Below are 22,177 nucleotides of genomic sequence, written 5' to 3'. Positions count from 1 at the left end.
AGTGGAAGAGGCTGCCAGCCAATAACAGTTCAACCCTCAGCATGACAGTTAGTAGCAGTCCTCTGGTATGGCTGTAGTTTGGACACCCAGAGGGCTGCATGAGACTTGTTGGAGAACACTGATGGAGTTACAAAATGGTAGTTAATAAAACAAAACAATATTAAAAATGCATCAAAAATAACCATAGTAAAACCAAGAACAATCAGAATCTTTCCTGTTACTTATTTTGCTCAGGATAAAATGGAATTTTAAAAAGTCCTGTCCAGTTTCCTGTTTTGTAGCTTTTCTTCTTGTAATTTTTTTTTTTTTTTTTCTAAATTGTTCTTTTCCAACTCATTCTCTGGCTAAATGTTTTTAAATATGTGAATTATGTTTTCTTGTTTGTTTGTTTTGGTTTATTTAATTCTTGCTAAACCGTACTGCTGTCTTAACCGAGCCTACACTACTCTTTCCCATAACTTCATGGTGTGGCTCATCAATTTTATCCCCCTGTAGTTACTACAGTCCTGCACATCGCCCTTATTCTTAAATATCGGCACCAGAACACTTCTTCTCCACTCTTCAGGCATCCTCTTACTTTCCAATATTCCATTAATCAATCTAGTTAAAAACCTGCCATCTCTCCCTAACACCTCCATGCTTCCAGAAGTATGACATCTGGACCAAAGACCTTTCCATTCTTCATTATCTTCATAGCTGTCCTTACTTCCTCCTTGCTAATCCCTTGTAGTTATCTTGCTCTCTTTCTCTTCATTCATCAGCCTCTCAAAGTACTCATTCTATTTGCTCAACATACTCTCCTCACTTGTGAGTACGTTTCCATCTTTATCCTTTATCATGCTAACCTGCTGCACATCTTTCCTAGCTCTGCACCTCTCTGTAGCCCACCGGTTCTTTTCTTCCTCCTTAGTGTCCAACCTCTCATACAACTCATCATACGCCTTTTCTTTAGCCTTTGCCACCAGTCTCTTCACCTTGTGCCTTATCTCCTTGTACTCTTGTCTACTTTCTGTATCTCTCTGACTATCCCACTTCTTCTTCACAATCCTCTTCCTCTATATACTCTCCTTAACTTCCACTTTCCACCACCAGGTTTCCTTTTCCTCCTTCTTCTGTCCAGATGTCATGCCAAGCACCCTTCTTGCTGTCACCACAGCCATGTCCATCCTTTTGGCAAAATCCACTATCCTCTGACCATCCTCATTCCTCTCCTGGACACCATTACCTACCCATCACATTGTCTCCTCTGTTCCCTTTACCAACATGTGCATTGAAATCCACTCCAATCACTACTTTCTGCCCCTTGGGTACACTGTCCATCACTTCATCCAACTCACTACAAAAATCTTCTTTCTCATCCATTACACACCCAGCTTGCGGTGCATATGCATTAACAACATTCATCATCACAACTCCAATTTCCAGCTTCATAATCATTACTCTGTCTGACACTCTTTTCACCTCCAAAAAACTCTTGACATGCTGTTTCTTCAGAATAACTCCTACCACATTTCTCCTCCCATCCATGCCATGATAGATTTGAATCCACCTCTGATCCACCTGACCTTACTCCTCTTCCATTTAGTCTCTTGCATGCACAATATATCAACCTTCCTTCATATCTGCTGACTCTCTCCCCTTACCAGTCATGCTGCCAGGTTTCAAAGTTCCTACACTCAGTTATGCTCTCTTTACCTTCCTCCTCTCCTCCTGCCTCCGGACACATATCACCCTTCTTCTTCTCCTTCTTCGGCCAACACTAGCCCAATTTCTGCCAGCACCCTTTTGGCTAACAGTTCTAGTGGTGGTCGTTGTTAACCCTGGGCTCGACCGATCCGGTATGGAAAGTTGTATTTTTATTCCACATATTGATTTGCCAAAATTTTACACCAGATGCCCTTCCTGACGTAACCCTCCCCATGTATCCGGGCTTGGAACCAGCATAAAGAAGCACAATGGATTGTGTATCCCCTGTGGCTGGGTTTGTATTTTGTACCTACTCCTTTAGAAACAATTCAGTAATTTTATTTTAATAGGAAGTGAGCACTCCCCATATTTACCAGCCACCTTCTACCAGTTTCACCATTAGACAACTGCATTGCAAAGTAGTGCTCATCTTCTCTGTAAATTTGAATGTACTCCTGAGGTGGTTTGTCATGTGGTGGGTGCAGCAACATGCGGTATCCGCTCAGGCTCCTCACCTCTTCCTCCTCCTCCTCCTTCTGTAAATCCCTACTAGACACTTCCTTAGTGGGAGTGGTGCTGCTTCTGGGGTTAGAGAACAGAGTACTAAGGGGCTTGGGGCAGCGCTGAATTGCCCCTCTTGTAGGAAAAGAAGAGAATTTCAACTTGGTTAATTATTTATCAGTTTTGCCTTTGGCTATGCCAGTAATTAAATACTGTAAATAATCTGGTATGCTCTTACTGCATTTTCCTACATTTCTCTGTAGGAAGAAGGTCTCCGGCCATTAGGCTTATGCCAAGGTAACTGAAACCCACTTGTTTTAAGAAATAGAATAATACAGTTTATTGATAAACGCAAGGCTTATAGAAATATGTAACTGCACATACAGTACAGTGGTGTGAAAAACTATTTGCCCCCTTCCTGATTTCTTATTCTTTTGCATGTTTGTCACACAAAATGTTTCTGATCATGAAACACATTTAACCATTAGTGAAATATAACACAAGAAAACACAAAATGCAGTTTTTAAATGATGGTGTTTATTATTTAGCGAGAAAAAAAATCCAAACCTACATGGCCCGGTGTGAAAAAGTAATTGCCCCCTTGTTCAAAAATAACCTAACTGTGGTGTATCACACCTGAGTTCAATTTCCGTAGCCACCCCCAGGCCTGATTACTGCCACACCTGTTTCAATCAAGAAATCACTTAAATAGGAGCTGCCTGACACAGAGAAGTAGACCAAAAGCACCTCAAAAGCTAGACATCGTGCCAAGATCCAAAGAAATTCAGGAACAAATGAGAACAGAAGTAAATTAGATCTATCAGTCTGGTAAAGGTTATAAAGCCATTTCTAAAGCTTTGGGACTCCAGCGAACCACAGTGAGAGCCATTATCCACAAATGGCAAAAACATGGAACAGTGGTGAACCTTCCCAGGAGTGGCCGGCCGACCAAAATTACCCCAAGAGCAGAGGCGACTCATCCGAGAGGTCACAAAGACCCCAGGACAACGTCTAAAGAACTGCAGGCCTCACTTGCCTCAATTAAGGTCAGTGTTCATGACTCCACCATAAGAAAGAGACTGGGCAAAAACGGCCTGCATGGCAGATTTCCAAGACGCAAACCACTGTTAAGCAAAAGAACATTAGGGCTCGTCTCAATTTTGCTAAGAAACATCTCAATGATTGCCAAGACTTTTGGGAAAATACCTTGTGGACTGATGAGACAAAAGTTGAACTTTTTGGAAGGCAAATGTCCCGTTACATCTGGCGTAAAAGGAACACATCATTTCAGAAAAAGAACTTCATACCAACAGTAAAATATGGTGGTGGTAGTGTGATGGTCTGGGGTTGTTTTGCTGCTTCAGGACCTGGAAGGCTTGCTGTGATAGATGGAACCATGAATTCTACTGTCTACCAAAAATCCTGAAGGAGAATGTCCGGCCATCTGTTCGTCAACTCAAGCTGAAGCGATCTTGGGTGCTGCAACAGGACAATGACCCAAAACACACCAGCAAATCCACCTCTGAATGGCTGAAGAAAAACAAAATGAAGACTTTGGAGTGGCCTAGTCAAAGTCCTGACCTGAATCCAATTGAGATGCTATGGCATGACCTTAAAAAGGCGGTTCATGCTAGAAAACCCTCAAATAAAGCTGAATTACAACAATTCTGCAAAGATGAGTGGGCCAAAATTCCTCCAGAGCGCTGTAAAAGACTCATTGCAAGTTATCGCAAACGCTTGATTGCAGTTATTGCTGCTAAGGGTGGCCCTACCAGTTATTAGGTTCAGGGGACAATTACTTTTTCACACAGGGCCATGTAGGTCTGGATTTTTTCTCCCTAAATAATAAAAACCATCATTTAAAAACTGCATTTTGTGTTTCCTTGTGTTATATTTGACTAATGGTTAAATGTGTTTGATGATCAGAAACATTTTGTGTGACAAACATGCAAAAGAATAAGAAATCAGGAAGGGGGCAAATAGTTTTTCACACCACTGTATATCGACACTGATGACAGGACAATATGCAAGACTGATGAGACAAACATCTAACACAAAAGGCTGGCTATTTAGAGTTGTTACTTATCTTGGCACAGATAAACAGTTTTACAATACCAAGTCGTTAAAGATGACATCCAGTGTTGTGTGGAATTGTTGCTGTTGTTGTTCTGGGTTCAAGTGTAGAAGTTTTCTTGTGTTGGAGTGCGCTCTTTGTTTTTGTTACCTGGTCTTTTGTCTGTGGTATTACATGATGCTGCATGAAAAAGCATTACTCTTTCAGGCATAAGAGTGTAGGTGCTGAGGTTCCCTTCTTGAAGTAATGGCTGCTTCTCAGTATTCTCAGACTGGGCTCAATCACTGGCACAGAGCTTTGCTTGGCAGAGTGGATATCAGAGCTTGTTCAAGGTATCCAGCACAAAGAGAGATTGTGTTATCGGCTTTTAGTTCCCCAAACAGGGAGCGGCCCATCCACGTTTAGGTTTCAGAAAGAACTTGGGTGCTTCTCACTGACATGAACTAGGAGTTCCAAAGAGCATAAATTCTGACCGTGCCATAAATGCCCACCCTTGGAGAGGCACACCATCTAAAAACCTCTGGCTAGACCCAAAAATCTTAAAAAATTTAAGGATTTACTTTTAATAAAAAATTCTCTGAAAAAATAACAAGTTTTGTAGAGCACAAAAGTTAAAAGAATCGCCTGAAGCAACAAGGCAATCCAAAGCAAACCAAGTCCTAAAACAGCATATCCAAAGCAAAGTCACAAAATAGAGAACAGGTTTAAAAATCCTGCCATTACAATAAGCACAGAAGAATCACAGAACACCCTCATGTGCATTCAACATGAAGCTCCAGAAACTGTCGGAGACCCTATGAATTTATTGGGTAGTGATTGACCCTTGACCTCATTCCATGGGGATTCATTCAAAAAAAACACATGAAACATAACACGGGCATTGAGAAAGAATAAAGAACATAACAGATGAAAATAATATTAATATAAAGCAATGACCCAAAAGCGAACATAAAATACAGAAAACAAACAAACTATAACATTTATAAAGAGAGTGAGTTTTCAGAGAAAATAAAGAGATGAGTGCAGCAAGTTTTGAAGGAAAGTGTAGCCTCGGGTGACTGGATCAAGGCCATTTCCAGTTCTAGAACCAGTGCCTGCTCATAAGAACTTTATGTTGTCCATCACATCCAGGAAAGTACAGTTCTCGGCCACAAGGAGTCTTCTAGAGATGTCTGCTGATCTCTGATTTACACCTTTGTTATCAGATGCAGCACACGGCTGAACCGGTGTTGCTACGAACTGAGGTTAAGTAATTTTCTCAGGAATGCAGGTTGAGAATGAAGCTGAATGTTTGCATTCCTGTTACATTTTCTGTATGACACTAAAGATCTCTTAATGGCAAAGCATCGGAGGTTTCAGAATTCATTATTGATACCAAACTTGATAATCTGTGTTTAACGGAGACTCGGCAAAAACCAAATTAATTTATGTCTCCCACGGAGGTGACCCCACCTGGTTACACTTTCCTCACAGAGCCTCGTAGCTCAAGACAAGGCGGAAGACTTGCAGTAATTGTCAGAGTGGATTTAAACATCAACCAAATCCCAATTGATTGCCCATTGTCTTTTGAGTGCCTGGCTCTTAAACTAATAATGGAATCAGGTCTTGTCTCACTCATTGCTCTTTATCATCTTCCAAAATACAATGCATCCTTCTCTTCTGATCTGACTGAACTATTAACCCACTTAAGTTCCTTTTCGCAGTGAGTCATTCTTCTTGGTGATTTCAACATCCTCACATCTAAACTGAGAAATGAATTCCTATCCTTACTGGACTGTTTTGACTCGACACAACATGTTGATTTTCCCACCCACTCTGGTGGTCATATATTGGATCTGATCTGCACTTCTGGACTATCTGTTGCCAACATTTACAGCACTGATTTGGGACTCTCTGACCATAAAGCAGTATTTTTCACTGTCTCACTGCCTTTACCTCCTCTTACCTGTAAACGACAAATTTCTTACAGAAACCTTAAAAATATCTGTCCCTCTATCCTTTCTGGATCCATTTCTGATCTTTTACTGTCTGCACCTATTCCATCAACACTAGATAGTCTTGTTGACCACTATAACTCAGCCCTTCATTCAGCATTAGATAAAACAGCTCCTTTAAAACATAAGGAGGTTTCCTTTAAACGTTCAGCTCCCTCATATAATTCAGAATTGCAATCTTTGAAAGCAGCTGGCCGAAGCCTTGTCACGTCACGTAAGACTGGCCTCATCGTGCACATCCAGGCTTTCTCTGACCACCAAAGAGCTTACAGAGAAGCACTAACTGCTGCTAAGAACACCCACTATGGCAGAATAATAGAAAGTGGCCACGATAACCCAAGGGTTTTGTTTTCTGTAGTTAATAAACTACTCAACCTGCATCTGGCCCAACTACCTCCTCTACTGAAGTCTGTGAGTAATTCCTCCACTTTTTCCTTAACAAAATTAAAGATCTAAATAATTCAACTAACATAAATACATCATCTGTTTATATCTCTCCCTGTTTTCCCACTCCATCCAGCTCCTTCTCTAAGTTCTCACCAGTCACATCTGCGTTTGTTAATAACCTGCTTTGTAAGATGAGGCCGACTACTTGTGTACTGGACCCCATCCCCAGCACACTACTTAAATCCTGCCTTCATGCCATAATCCCGACTGTTACAACAATAATAAACTCATCCCTTGACACTGGCTCTGTGCGTCACTTTTAAAATCGCTTCTGTAACCCCAATGTTAAAAAGTCTGGTCTTGATGCTGACAATCTTAACAATTTTCAGCCTATTTCCCACTTACCTTTTCTGTCAAAAGTTCTTCAGCGTGTTGTAGCCTCCCAGCTCACCAATTACTTATCGTCTAATAATTTGGTGGAACCTTTTCAGTCTGGTTTCAGGTGCAGCACAGCTGTGAAACTGCTCTGCTACGGGTAACCAATGATTTGCTTATGGCAGCAGACTCTGGACAAACCAGCATATTAATTCTGTTAGACCTCAGTGCAGCATTTGACACTGTCAGACATGACATTCTACTGTCCAGAATGGAGAACATGCTGGGTATCTCTGGCACTGCCCTCCAGTGGTTCAAGTCCTATCTGACTGATAGGCAAGAGTTTGTTAGTCTTGGCAACAGCAGATCCAGCTCGGCGCCAGTCACACAAGGAGTTCCTCAGGGCTCTGTCCTCGGCCCTCTTCTCTTCTGTATTTATATGCTTCCCTTGGCCATATTATTCGTAGCTATGGACTGGGCTATCATTTTATGCAGATGATACTCAACTCTACTTCAATGTTAAAAGTGGAACTTCATCAGAGCTTTCTCAACTCACAACCTGCCTTAGTTGAAATTAAAACCTGGATGGAGCAGAACTCTTTAAAATTAAACTGCAACAAAACTGAACTCCTGCAAATTGGGACTAAATAAATAAAGAAACTTAATAAAATGAGCTCCTTCCCAGTCAATCTTGGTGGTGATCTCATCAGACCTGCCTCTACTGCAAAGAATCTTGGTGTCATTTTGATTCCTCCCTCTTATTCCACCCACATAAATCACATTAAGAAACTTTCTTACTTTCACCTCCGTAACATATCCGTGTTCGCTCCTTCCTCTCCTTCTCTAATGCTGAGAAACTTGTCCCTGCTTTTATCACATCCTACATCGATTATTGTAACTCCCTACTGGCAGGTGCCCTTCTAATCTTATATCACAGCTCCAGCTTATTCAAAACTCAGCTGTAAGAGTCCTTACACAGACCAGCAGCAGCGAGAACATCACACCCATCCTGCTCCGTCTTCACTGGCTCACTGTGTCTTACAGAATCGAATATAAAATCCTACTAATAATCTACAACGCCTTAAATAACCTCACACCAAACTACATCAGTGACCTTCTCCATCATTATGTGCCTGTCCAGCCACTAAGGTCCTCTGATTCTGGTAATCTTGTTGTGCCCCACACTAATCGACACTCCATGGGTGACAGGGCCTTCAGCTGTATAGCCCAGACTCTGGAATGACCTACGAAATTAATCAGGTCAGCCGACTCCATGAATTCTTTTAAAAAACAACTCAAAATTCATCAGTTCAGGAAGGCTTTTAGCTCTACTTGACTTTATTCCCCTTCTTTCAGTTTACCCCTCTGTCAAGATGCTCATGTAGCCTGTATGTGTGTGCGAGACCATCAATTATGTTGTCTGCTAGGCTTTTCTCTGAATTTACTGTCTAAATCTTCTTTATTTATTTATTTGGTTTGTACAATGCTATATACTGTATACCCTGCCGTTCTTTCTTAATTCTGTAAGTGCCTTGAGCATGGGAAAGGTGCTATATAAATAAAATGTATTATTATTATTATTATTATTAAAAGTACTGCTGCTTCCCAATTCAGAGGCCTATCCTTGAGAATTAAAAGATTTGTTGTTTGGTAAAAGTGCAATCCACAAACAGGCAAAATATCCGAATCTACAATAATCTGTTCACGTTCGCAACCTTCAATGCTCAAAATGTAGATTTACACAATAATGGACCACATGCTATGAGAACAAGTTTAATTTCAAAGAAACCACAATGATCACAGAGATGATATGCAACATAGAATCGAAAGAATATGTAACAACTCCCATCAAAATAACAATCACTTTAAATTGTATACCCAGTGAAGCGAGCAGTGGGGTCGGAGCCTCCTAGTTGGGATAAGAAAGAATGTTACATTTATAGCGGAGAGAGAGCGCATTTGCTCCTTGCCCTCCATGTGTTCTAAATTTCCATCCATCCATTCATTATCCAACCCGCTATATCCTATCTACAGGGGTCTGCTGGAGCCAATCCCAGCCCACCCTCACACACGGGACAATTCAGAATCACCAATGCACCTAACCTGCATGTTTTTGGACTGTGGGAGGAAACCCAGGCAGACACGGGGAGAACATGCAAACTCCACGCAGGGAGGACCCGGAAGTGAACCCAGATGGGTCTCCTAACAGCGAGGCAGCAGCGCTACCACTGTGCCACCATGTTCTAAAGTTGCCATTGCAATTCCACAATTCAGACTCATTCGATACAAGTGAAAGTATAGAGTGGTGTACAAAAAAACGGATTTCAATTTTGACCTTAATTGAAATATTTAGTTTCTTTTAAAAGCTTTTAATTCTGATGCTTTAATCAATTTTAAGGCAGACTGTTCAACAAAAGGATAACAAGAAAATAAAAGAATATTTTATTTAAGGTCAAAATTTAGTTATTAAATATAGGATTGTTTTTTTCTTGGCCTGATCCCATTTTTTTTATAAAATTGAAAACGTTTTTGGTCTTACCTTTATTTATAAATGAAGTCCATGCGCCTATCCGTCTCCACGAAAATCTCCGTCACTTTCTTGTAAAAGTCCTACTTTTTTTCTCTTTCAGTTTTAAAAAAATCTTAATCTTCCATTTTGTCAGTCAGTCAGAACAAAAAAATAAAAATAAGCGGACCACTGCAGTGCACTTGACTTTCTGATGTCGCTAACTTATCGGCGCGTCCGCGTAGAAGAACAGCAGCAGCATCGAGCACCTGTTGGGCTCACATGCGCCCCCTTCAGGGCAGCATGGTACTGTCTGCCTGCCTTAACTTGTTCCTTTTCCCTGCACTTTTATGTCCGATCAGCGAGACTAAATATGTCACACACATTCATTAGAGATATTGGCCAGACTGTAGAAAGTCAGGGTGTATAATAAACGTGTCTGCAGACATTATATTGGAGACATGCAGAGAGACAGCAACAGGCACGGGCCAATCAGCCACGCCAGTGTGTGAGGAGAGCGCAGTCTGAGGCTCGGCTTGTCTTGTCGCTGCCGCACCTCGCGTTTCTCCCCTGAATTTGAACAGAAGATGCGCCAATCAGGAGCGAACTGGGTCTTAAAACGGGACCTACTCGGCCCATTTATAAAATTTGTGATGAGTACGCGGCTCGCTACTTGCTAGGATCCTATGATATGAACTCTATCTAAACTGCTGCCAAACTTAATCTGCACACTGTTGTTTAGACAGAACTAAAAATTTGACAACATGCTTAGAAATAAAATGTAATGAAAAAGAAAAATCTAGTAACACGGCTTACACGTTATTAGAGTACGTGTCAAATGTCAATGTCATGTCCAAGTGCCAGTACCCTAGTAACCTATTAGCTGACACAGCGTCAGGTTTGACTCGGATACTTTTTTCACCGACATCGACGCCTTCTCGGGCGGCTTTTGATTCTCTTCAACACAGAGAATGATCTTTCACACTGTAGGCAGTAGCAGGAGCTTGTAGGCATCAATTCGGAGGTTCAACCGGAGTAGCACCTTGTAATGCATATGCTAACCGAAATGGCAGCGGTATCGAAACATTAAGTCACAGGGGTCTGCTGGAGCCAATCCCAGCCAACACAGGGCACAAGGCAGGAACAAACCCCGGGCAGGGCGCCAGTCCAACACAGGGCACACACACTAGGGACAATTTGGGACCACCAATGCATCTAACCTGCATGACTATGGGAGGAAACCCATGCAGACACGGGGAGAACATACAGGGAGGACCCGAGAAGCGAACCCAGGACTCCTTACTGCGAGGCAGCAGCGCTACCACTGCGCCACCATGCTGCCCAGTATTGAAACAGAAATCAGAAAAAGGCAGTTTTGACCAAATTTGTCACTGCAACGTTGTGTATTGACAACTAAAACAACTTGATGACGTAATACAGTATATTATATGGGACAATATTAATTGCAGTACCAGACAGATAATGTTCAGTAGTTTATAAAATTAACTTGAACGTCAAACAGTAACCAGTACATCCGCTCTTCTCATTGTCAATCAAGCTGATGTACTGGATGATGTGCAGTGTCGCCTTCTGCTCTGTCCTTGTGAATGCCAGCCCGCTCAGTGGCGTAGCAAGGTCTGGTGGCACCCGGTGCGGCGTTTAAACTTGTCATCCCCATGTCCACCAAAATATAAACTGAAATTTATTGAGGAAGCAATTTTTTTATTCAATTGGTTAAGTAAAGAGGGCATAATGTTAATTATTTTGTAAACAATTTTTTATGAATAAAAAAAAAGTAAAATGGCTTTTTAATAATAAGCCAGTTTAATGTACAATGTAAGAATCTTTTTTCATAGTGACAGTACCTAGTGCATAACTTTATTATTATTATAGTACAATTTAATGAAAACTCAATTGTTTACAAGTTTCGTTCTCTAGGCTCTAATCCAACAAACTGTACTTTAACATTATACTTAGAATCTCTTCTTACTAACTTTTTGTTCTGAAAATTTTGAAATTGTGTCTTCAAAATCGATACCTTCAGCTACACTATTTTCAACTGACAAAATAGCTAAGCTAGAGTTGTGCTTGGTTCATTGTGGATCTGAGATAATTCTTAATTAGTTTGAGTTTCGAAAAACTCCTCTCACGTAATGCAACAGAAACACAGAAAGTTAAGAAAAATCTTAATGCTAAAGTGAGATTGGGAACAGAGTCTAAAAGATCATATTCAACCACAAACTCTAAGAATCTTAAGGAAGTCCAACCAAAACCAAAATCAATATCATAGAAGGAAAAGAGAAGAATGATTTGATGAACGAAGCAAAGTACAGTATAATAGCACAAAAACGTCTTCGCCGTCTCACAGATGGATATTATTCGTAGCGTAAATCTGATTCATTTTTAAATATTAAATTGCAGCATGACAAAATATTGCTCATAACGAGGTATAGTCGGTGCGGAAATGTTTTAGACAGTGTCGAGCTCTTTTATACCCAGGCTGGGTCACATGCGAAAATGTGTCCTAAGAGTATAACGAAGGGTTATTGGGTTTGTCTGCGGTGACCGATTATTGCGCCAAATGTAACACAACAGATGTTGCAACCCCAAATTTCAAGCCCAGCCTTCCGAAGAACCCGGCAGATAGGAATAAATCGCCAAAAACGGTATCCCTATTGAAGTCTTATGAACAGCACATCTCGAAAAATACATCGCAATTGGAACAATAAATTATGCACATGTTTAAATTACCATAGATTTCCGACATGAATTTGAAGGAAAAACCGAAGAAGCGTTGAAAAAATAAAAAAAACAAAATATGTTTAAAAATACCGTCTTGGCGACGTAAATTAAAGGCAATAACGAGCCAAATCAAGAGAACGCCAATGATAATTTCCCAATACTGCCCCTTCTTGGCCTCTTATTTGTCACCAAAAATTATGCCTAATCACCAATTAACCAGAATTGTGACGCATGATTTTGTCATGTGTCCCGGTTCATATATATAGGGGCCTTAAGATAGTGGGATGGGGAGGGAGATATTGTTTATGAATAAGAACGACCCTAAAGTAAATTTGTTTAAAAAGTTCAAAAGAAACGAGACAGAACACCCCTCCCCCATGCACCACACAATAATACTAAATCATTACAGCATCACATCGTTCACCCGCAATTTGCTGCAATTAGGGATTGTTAAAGCCCATGTAAATTGTTTGACATGTTATTTTATGTAACAAAAAGGCGCATTAATACAAAACCATCAATTTTTTGTCACCCCCTCAGAGCTGGTACCCGGTGCGGGCCGCACCCACCACACCGGCCTTCCTACGCCACTGAGCCCTCTGATCTTGGTGCTGGGAGTCGACGGCTTCTCTCATCCTGTACAGCAGGTGTTACAGACTTTGCCTTGAATTTACAATGTTATTATCCCTCCATCGTTTGAGTAGGAGCTGAGGATGGTCTTGAAATAGTATGGAGTACCGGCAACTCTTCTGATTTCACCATAGAGTACTGGCAACCTTTCTTTTGAGAATCTTCAAGGGGGAGCCCACCTTCAGTCAACGTTCACTATCTCGTGATGATCGATTGATGATTCCTCATACTAGCACCTGTTTGTAGAGTACTGTTGAGTACCAGAACCTCTTCAGGAATCATCAGGTCCATACCCTAATTCCCTGTGACCCTTTTGAATGAGTGTTGATGTATCCCAGTGCTCGAATGTCACTGTATCACAACTGATAGCAAGATCTTCCCAGAACTTCTTGAAGAGGGGGTACGGCATCTCCACTCTAGTCTCTACATCAGTCTTAAACACCTCTAGTGGGATGCCATCAGGTCCTGGCTAACAAATACAGAGGGCACGGTTATGGTACTGCTGGCTGTGGTCTTTTCAACACACGTTGAGTCTGATAGGACAATATATTGACCCCCCTAAAAGCTCTGACTTCTCCATTCCCAAAACACCCTATCCATCATCCCAAATTCCACCCACTCATTTTCTATTCCCCATTTCACATTTACAGGCAGGAGAAGCCTATCCTGATAGCCTCAAGAGCAAAGTAAGTACCAGTCCTGGTTTGGATGCCAGTTTATGACATGCCAGGGCCTATTCACATTCACAACGACTCCAGCTACCAATCCCCACCTTTAAGAGGCAGGAGGAGAGCAGAGAAAACCCAATCAAGAACTGGGAGAACTTATACCAGCTATATTTAAATACTGACTGGCACTGGTCCCCTGGAGGTTTGAGGTAGCAGCATTAACCAGCCTCAAGGTGCATCAACTTCTAATCATGTAAAATAAAAAAGGGGCAGCAGACAGGAAAAGGTTTGGGGATGGCCACCCGATATACTGAAAAAATCAGCAAAATAAATAAAACTTGTATTTACAGATGCGGAGTTCAAAACCGAAATGACTAACAGGTTGTAGGCTGGTCGATCAATATGGCTGAAAGGAGGAAGAGGGGGAATCAGGGAGGCTGGAACTGAGGTGGCAGGAAGATGGATTCAGGGCAGGGCCATCTTAATGCTGGGCAGTTGCCCCCCCAATGAGCCCCCATACTAATCTATGTATGTTGTGACTTACTGAGCGGTTGTGTAGGTAGGGGTCCCAGTGCACTGCTTTCCGATGGGGGGCCTATAATGCTGTTTGAGATGGTCCTGATTCAGGGTGCCAAAAATGACATCATCAGAGGGTGCTGGAAGTGACACCAACTGTGGGTGGACCGGTGATGATGTCATTGAGAGGCAGAGGTGGCCTTATGGGTGTGGGGGGGCCTAGGGCTGAATACCCCATGCGGGGCCAGTTACGTCAAGCGGTTACCGGTATGTGTGGACTGTATAAAGCTGCGGGCGAATTTAATACAAATAATGTTAACATACACCGGATTTTCTCATTACAGTATTCAGCTACATTTTTGCAAGATAACACGCAGACTTTATCAAAATATAACTGGAGAATGTAACTTCAAATGGGACACGTGGACCTCAAAATTGGGGCCCCCTTAAGTGCAGGGCCTGGAGCGGTCGCTCCACTTGCCACCCCAAACGCCACCCTTGAGATCAGGCAACAGCGCCAACCCCTAGTCCGAGTGTAAACTAACACCCTTTGAGCCTGTAAACCGTTTCCCACGTGCCCGTGTGTGACACATGTCCTTGAAATAAAGGGGGAGAAGTACAAAACCTCAGGCAGGAGCCCCCAGATCAGAAGGCAGAGTTATCAGGTCAGGTCAGGTTGGGGAGCCTGCACTGGTACAGCACGTTGTCACATCACACAGCCTGGGATCCCAGCTGGCAACCCCCCAGGCAGACACGCGGCTCAGTCCCACCCTCTATCTGTCACAGTCAGGTATTACAGGGGCCTGGTCCAGCCACTCGGGTCCTCAACAATGATTATCCTGCAATCTGGACCACCCTCAAGAACGTCACTAGAAATGGGATTAGGAAACAAGAAAAACAACATAAGAAGGTGGGCCGATGGGGAGAGGTCACTCAGGCCATTACGCTGATTTGGTTAGTTCCCTCAATAGCCCATCCAGACAGCTTTTTAAAGCAGTCCAGGTATATACAAATAATACAAATGAAAAAAATAATTACGTTCTAAAATATTGGGGATTTTCTTTTTTTCTGTAGGCAAGTGGAACATCTCCACGTGCTTCTCCATCTTTTCTTTGAGACTAGACTGTGGCCCGTGCCATACTAGGATTCCCTTCAAGTCCTCAAGTCGTCTTCTCTTTTATAAGTGGCTCTCGTTTAATTATAAAGGTGGCTCACACCGCCATCTGGTGGACAAAGGTGTCATCACAGGGAAGTGTCAATCACAGTTCACAGCATGTCAGGTCCATTTTCTAAACAAAGGTGGCAGCATTTCTACCTTATGGTCTCTCTCTGTTTTTTTTTTTTCTTTTCGTGAAATTTAAATTTTAATAATAGGCCAGGAATGAGGAAGCGAAGTATCCTAAGGACCACTTGTAAATGTTACCAGGTGGATCCATGGCAGACATGTTCAAAGATTTTAAAAGTCATTTTATTAATCAGAACAAATGGGAAAGCATGTTGAACAGGTGCATTCAGGTCAGGTCAGGTTGGGGGGCATGCACTGGTACAGCGTGTTGTCACTCCATACCCACCACACAACAAAACAGCCCGGGATCCCAACTTGCAACCCCTCAGGAAGACACGCAGCTCAGTCCCACCCTCTATCTGCCACAGTCAGGTGTTACAGGGGCCTGGTCCAGCCACTCTGGTCCACAACAATGATGATCCTGCGATCTGGACCACCCTCGAGGATGTCACTAGAAATGGGATTAGGAAACAAGAAAAACAACATAAGAAGGTGGACAGATGGGGAGAGGTCACTCAGGCCATTACGCTCATTTGGTTAGTTCCCTCAATAGCCCATCCAGACAGCTTTTTAAAGCAGTCCAGGTATTTACAAATAATATAAATGAAAAAAAATATGTTCTAAAATATTAGGGTTTTTTTTTTCTGTGGGCAAGTGGAACTTCTCCACGTGCTTCTCTATCTTTTCTTTGAGACAGGACTGTGGCCCGTGCCATCCTAGGATTCCCTTTAAAGTCCTCAAGTCGTCTTCTCTTTCATAAGCGGCTCTCGTTTAAATTATAAAAGTGTCTCACAGCTCCATCTGGTGGACAAAGGTGTCCTCTCAGGCAAGTGTCATAAACAGTTCACAGGGTGTCAGTTCCATTTTAAACACAAAGGTGGCAGCATCTCCACCTTATGGTCTCTCCCTCTCTGTTTTTTTTTTTTCTTTTCATGAAATTGAAATTTTAATAATAGGCCAGGAATGAGGGGACGAAATCTCTTAAGGACCGCTTGTAAATGTTACCAGGTGGGTCCAAGTCATTTTATTAATCAGAACATATGGGAAAGCATGTTAAACAGGTGCATTCTGGTCAGGTCAGGTTGGGGGGCATACACTGGTACAACGTGTTGCCACACCCACCACATGACAAAACAGCTTGGGGCCCTGGTTGGCAACCCACCAAGCAGATACGCGGTCCAGTCCCACCATCTGGAAATGACCCTCTATCTGTTGTAGCCAGGTATTATGTGGGCGTCTCCTCAGCCTGGTCCTCAACATTGAGCCGGATCACCCTCGGGTAATCACGCCACATGACTGTAGTGCCGTAACTGACGCTCCCTCACTATGCTGGTCATGTGCCACATTCAGGACTCCGTGAGCAACACAAAGTCAAACCACCTAAGGATTTGACGAAGAGACACACGTGAAGGAGTCCAGACATCATCTCAGGATAGCGTCCACATCTCACAAACAGGGGGCTCCAGGACTCTGAAGATTTGGACCCTCATTCTCTTGCATAGATATCGGGGCACCACAACCCTCTATCCAGCGACCTCATGACCCCCCATGCTCTCCCAATTTGTCTAATGACCTCATAAGAAGAGTCATGAATGTCACTATTAAGGTAAGTAAACCTCTCAATGAGGTTGACGCAGGTGCATTGCATTCATTAAAAGAAAATGCCCATCAAATGAAAAAATAATCAAGAAACGCACTCATGATGTCCAAAAGTGAGACATGAAGTCAAATATAAAATGTAGAGTGCAATGCATTTATTCAGAAATGAACCCAACTATAAGAACTAGACAAACTTTTCCAAGAAAGTCCAGAGATAGCACCCTGCTTCTTCCAAAAGAGGATATTCTCATGAATCTCTGCAAACCTTCAAACATCAGCCAGCTGACGGTAAAGAGAAGAAAAGAGAAAAGTCTAAGAGGTGTTTTAAGTGTTAGTGCCACAAAGGATGGATGTGCATCCCAACCGGGATGGAGGATCATTTCTTGTCCAAGCATAAGCCCATAATGGAAGGACTGGACCACTGGAGACACAACCTGGTCAGGACACCTTGCAAATCATGTCCCAATTGGGATAACAGAGCGATGGATGGACTGGAGGAAGCTAGAAACTGGGAGAAGTTCATTTCCCCATATGACAAATGGCAGTGGTCCTCCCAGTTCATCCAAGTGTGGACATCCACAGGACTACCTGAGAGTTGGAGTATTGAAGTTCAGCCCTGTCGGGGTCCTTGGGTACTGCCAGAGGGTGTTGTTGGGGGGGGTGGGCTCACAAATCACCATATGACCTGGAAATGCTCCTCAATGGGCAGCAACATGCTACTAGAAGAATTCCACTGCCTCATCTTGGGGTGTGAGAGTCACGAGGCAACAAGAGGAGTGGAAGGATAGGACCACCGTTTATTGTTGTAGAATTTGTGGCTGTGCGCACTTGGAAATGGGTGTGTGAAAATAAAACCCAAAATTTTGTTGGGTGATGTTATGTCTGAGTTTTGGGGGCTCAATGGCGCCTCCTTGTGGTTACAACAGCAGTGACACAGGGAGCTGGCACTATCTTACTGGTGTCATCCACAAAGCAGATCACTTCAGATGAATTCGGCACTTAAGGCTTCTTCTTCTTCTTGTCCTCCTTGCCTTCTTCTTCCCAGTCTCTGGGAATTAAAGATGTGATGATCAAGGTGGAATACATGATATGCAGGATTCAAACTGTGAATGACTTGAAAACTTTTTTTCAGAAAATGGTGGCTGTCATTGGCAGTCGATTCTCATCACCCACTATGGCCAGCCTGCCCCCTCCTCAACACACCACAACCTTCTCCTCTTTCTCCACCACTGACATTTCTATCCTCCTCTTTAGCCACTCCAATGCCTGTCCACTTGACCCCCGGCCCCTCACACCACCCTTCCCTCACTCCTTAAATGAGCCATCAACACCTCACACCGCACAGGACCCTTTCCCACATTGCTCAAACGGGCCCTAATAAGTCTTCTTCTCAAGAAGCCCCCGCTTGACCCCACTCAGGCCTGGGTCTCTCCTCTGCTTTCTCTCTAAAGCACTGGAATGTGTCGTCTCTAATCAAGTCTCTAACTTTCTTCAACAGGACAGACTGCTTGATCCTAATCAGTCGGGCTTCAAGAGAGGCCATTCCACCGAGAGGACTCAGTTTACTGTCGTCAACACGTTACAGTTGGCTAGAGCTACCAACATGCCTTCTGTTCTCATCCTGCTAGATCTTTCCTCTGCCTTCAACTCAGTTAACCTCCAGATCCTTCGTGCTGCCCTCTATGACCCTGGCATCACTGTGACTGCCCTCAGGTGGTCTGAATCCTACCTCTTGGGCAGGTCCTTCTGTGTGTCCTAACATGGAGAGATGTCAAAGGTGCACCAGCATGAGTGTGTTCCAAGGATTGGTGCTGGACCCTCTCCTCTTCTCTGTATATAGAAAAGCGCTATATAAATGTAAATTATTGTTATTATATACCTCTTCACTGGACCCTATCATCCAGTCCCATGGTTTCTTCTATGCAGATAATAAGCAGCTGAACCCCATTTGTTCCATGCAGAGAACCACACAGTATCCATTAGAATCTCAACATGTGTCACTGATATTGCAAACTGGATGAAGGGACACCATCTCCAACTCAGCCTGGTCAAGATGAACCTTCTTGTTATCCCACCTCATCTCTGTGCAGCTCGTCTCACAGTCATTAACTGGACCACTGCAGCTCTCTGTAGGCAGGAGCATTGGCATGTGTCACCGAGTGGCTTCAGATGATTCAAAATGCAGAGGCACATGTGGTGTTCAACCTGCTGAGGTGGGCTCATGTCACTCCTCACTTCAGTTCACTACACTGTTAAGAGTCATGTTCCAGTTTGAAGTGTCCTCATCTGATCTGTTTAATTGGTGGGCTTTTTCTTGTCCTTTTTGGTAGCCTGAGAAGACTCCGTGATGACACAATTAAAGATTTAATCCTACAATAATGAGCAAACTGTTAACGCGAACACGTACTACACCACGCGTCTATCTCTACGTAGAACATTTCAAAACGGTTCTCTTTATCCCCACCTAGTGGCGGAAGTACACAACACAACATAATTGTTAAGTCTTTACGCTGGCGCTGCTGTGTTAGTTATTGTTAAAGTGCTGGTGCCAGACGTTAGAGTGCAATACGTACAACCTAAAGTTTACATTGCAGGTCAGTCCATGCTTTTTTTTTAATTCATATGTGAAACCGATCGGATGTTTTAAGAGAACTGTCATTACAAAAAAAAAAAAAAAAAAAACGGAATCCAAACTTTTTTACAAGGCGTTCATGCCGCTCTCATAACAATTCTTCTCATCCAACCCTGCCAGGTGGCGCTCCCTCCAGTCCGGTCTCCTGTCTTATGCGCCGCTTCTTTCTATGAAGACCGCAGTGGCAACTGCGCTCAAACTAACAGCTCCGATCTTTAGTTTTTCGTGTCTTGTTTCTCTTCTTTGCCGTTACAAGCTGACGAAATCACAGATATCCTGAACTGAAACAGCAATAAAGGAGTGCAGCGACCACCATTTGTCAATGAGGTGTCTGTTTGAATACCCTGAAGCAGAGAACATTCAAGACAGAAACGTATACTCATATCAGATTGGGATAGACAGAAAGACAGAGAGATAGATATGAAAGGCACTATATAGAAGCAAAAATTAATGAATAAGCTAAACAGATAGAAAAGATCGCCCTCGACCAATAAAGACGTCAACCACAGCTCAGCTTGTGTCAGTAAATCACTCCTTTTATTAACAATTGTACTTTGACATGTGTACTTTTTCTAATTCAATCAATACAAATATAGAATTGCAGATATATAATTTTGTATAAGTAGAGTAGAGTTTTCCTCATTTTTCTTTCATTTGTGTCGCTCAAAGTGCACTTCAGTGTTGCACCAACTTGCTTAAAAACAAACTCGTTAAACAACAAACCGAAATGGTGGAGCTCAGGCCTTAGGAGAGTTCTGTTATTTTTACATATTTCTCTATAATAAAAGAAAATCTTGAGACGAGACGAGACTATTGCCAAGAGATTTTTTCAAGTGGGTCCCGCCCTCCTCTCAACCATTTCAGTATTTTGGGACTCAAAAGAAAAAAAGTGTTTAAAGAAATATCCTAAAGCTTTTGTTAATTCAACAAATATAACTAAGGCTGGCTTTCCTGATTATTGTCGCAGAGATAATTGTCACAAACAACATACTTATCACAGAAACAAATATGATAAAATTGTGATGATTGATAAATCAGTGATTGTACTGTATAACCCGTATTTGCTCAAACGATTTGATTGTCATATTAATGTCGAGTATAGTGCATTCGTTATTAAGTACATCTACAAGTACATTCATAAAGGTCACGATAGAGTACGTGTAACTTTATCCAAAGCACAGTCTCAGGACGAAGTTCAAGTATATTTAGATACTCGGTACATCAGTGCAATAGAAAGCGGGTGACATTTAATGGAATTATCAATGCACGATCAAAGTCATTCTGTTGAATTATTACTATTTAATTTACCAGGTCAGAATATGATTCAATTTAAAGAAGGCAAAGAAGATGAAGCTTTACAGGTAGAGAAAACTAAAAATACAAAATTATTGGCTTATTTTGAACTTAAAAAATCTGACATCAATGCAAAAGTACAGTATATACGCATGCACAAAATTTCTCAACATTACACGTGGCAGAAACAAAAAGGAGTTTGGCATCCAAGAAAAATTAATTGCAAAAATGTTGCTCGATTAAATATTATATCAGCAAAAGATATCTAACAGTTTCATTTAAAATTGTTCTTATGTGAATTGGAAGGAGCAACTTGGTATAGTGATGTTCTAACTATAGATGGGACTACGTATGGTACTTTTCAAGAAGCGGCACGAGCAGCTGGATTATGTAAATCGGACGACTATATCTTCAAAATGATGTCTGATGCTGCTTCCATAATGATGTCTAACACATCAAGACACTTCTTCATGTAATTAATTATGACGGGTGAAGTTGATGCTTTAAAATTATGGTAAGCACTCAAAGGACCATTATCCATAAAGTCGGTTGAACAAACGTCTCTTTCGATCATCAAAGAATTGTTAGAAGCAGAACATTTAATGGTGCAGCAATTAGATTTTCCAGAAGAAATAGATGAATCTGAGGTAATGAAAGAGATAACAGCAGATGAAGAATTAACTGAGGAAGGCCATGGAAAATTATACTGGGAAATGTACTCACAATTAAACAATGATCAAAGAGCAGTTTTTGTCACAATTAAAAAATGTACTCTTGGTGAAATTCGTCAGCGGTTATTCTTCATAGATGGACCTGACAGCACCCATACGTGAGAGGCAGAGCCGTGAGGTGAGAGCGAATTGAGCAGGGGCAGAGCCCCCTAGTTTTTATCAGGTAGATGTGTTTATTCTAAATTGTGGTGATTGTAAAACATCATCAATATAGTAAGACAACATTCAATCATTTTTCACCTTTAACTAAACCAATCACAAACAAATGAAGAGGTGAGTTCCAAAACCTGCTAAGTAGATTTTTTGGCGAACTTTAGGTGAAGCATGTTTGTGACTCACCAAAGGGTCGGTTATGTGCTTGGTATTGAAGTGGGCTTCAAAACCTGCAAAGTACCAAAATATAGTGCTATAAATTTTGATGTGAGTTCCAAAACCTGTTAAATGCATAACCAGCTTAGTTCCAAAAGCTGCCATGTACACCAGCCAGTCATCTCAATATGCCACTCTCAGAGTTTTAGGAAGAGACTGGCAGGTGCTTAACTACAAGTCTGCAACTGC

Source organism: Polypterus senegalus, chromosome 2 (genome assembly GCF_016835505.1).
Source record: "Polypterus senegalus isolate Bchr_013 chromosome 2, ASM1683550v1, whole genome shotgun sequence".
NCBI lineage: Eukaryota > Metazoa > Chordata > Cladistia > Polypteriformes > Polypteridae > Polypterus > Polypterus senegalus.
The sequence above is the reverse complement of the archived record's forward strand: the minus strand, read 5'-3'. Positions refer to the sequence as shown.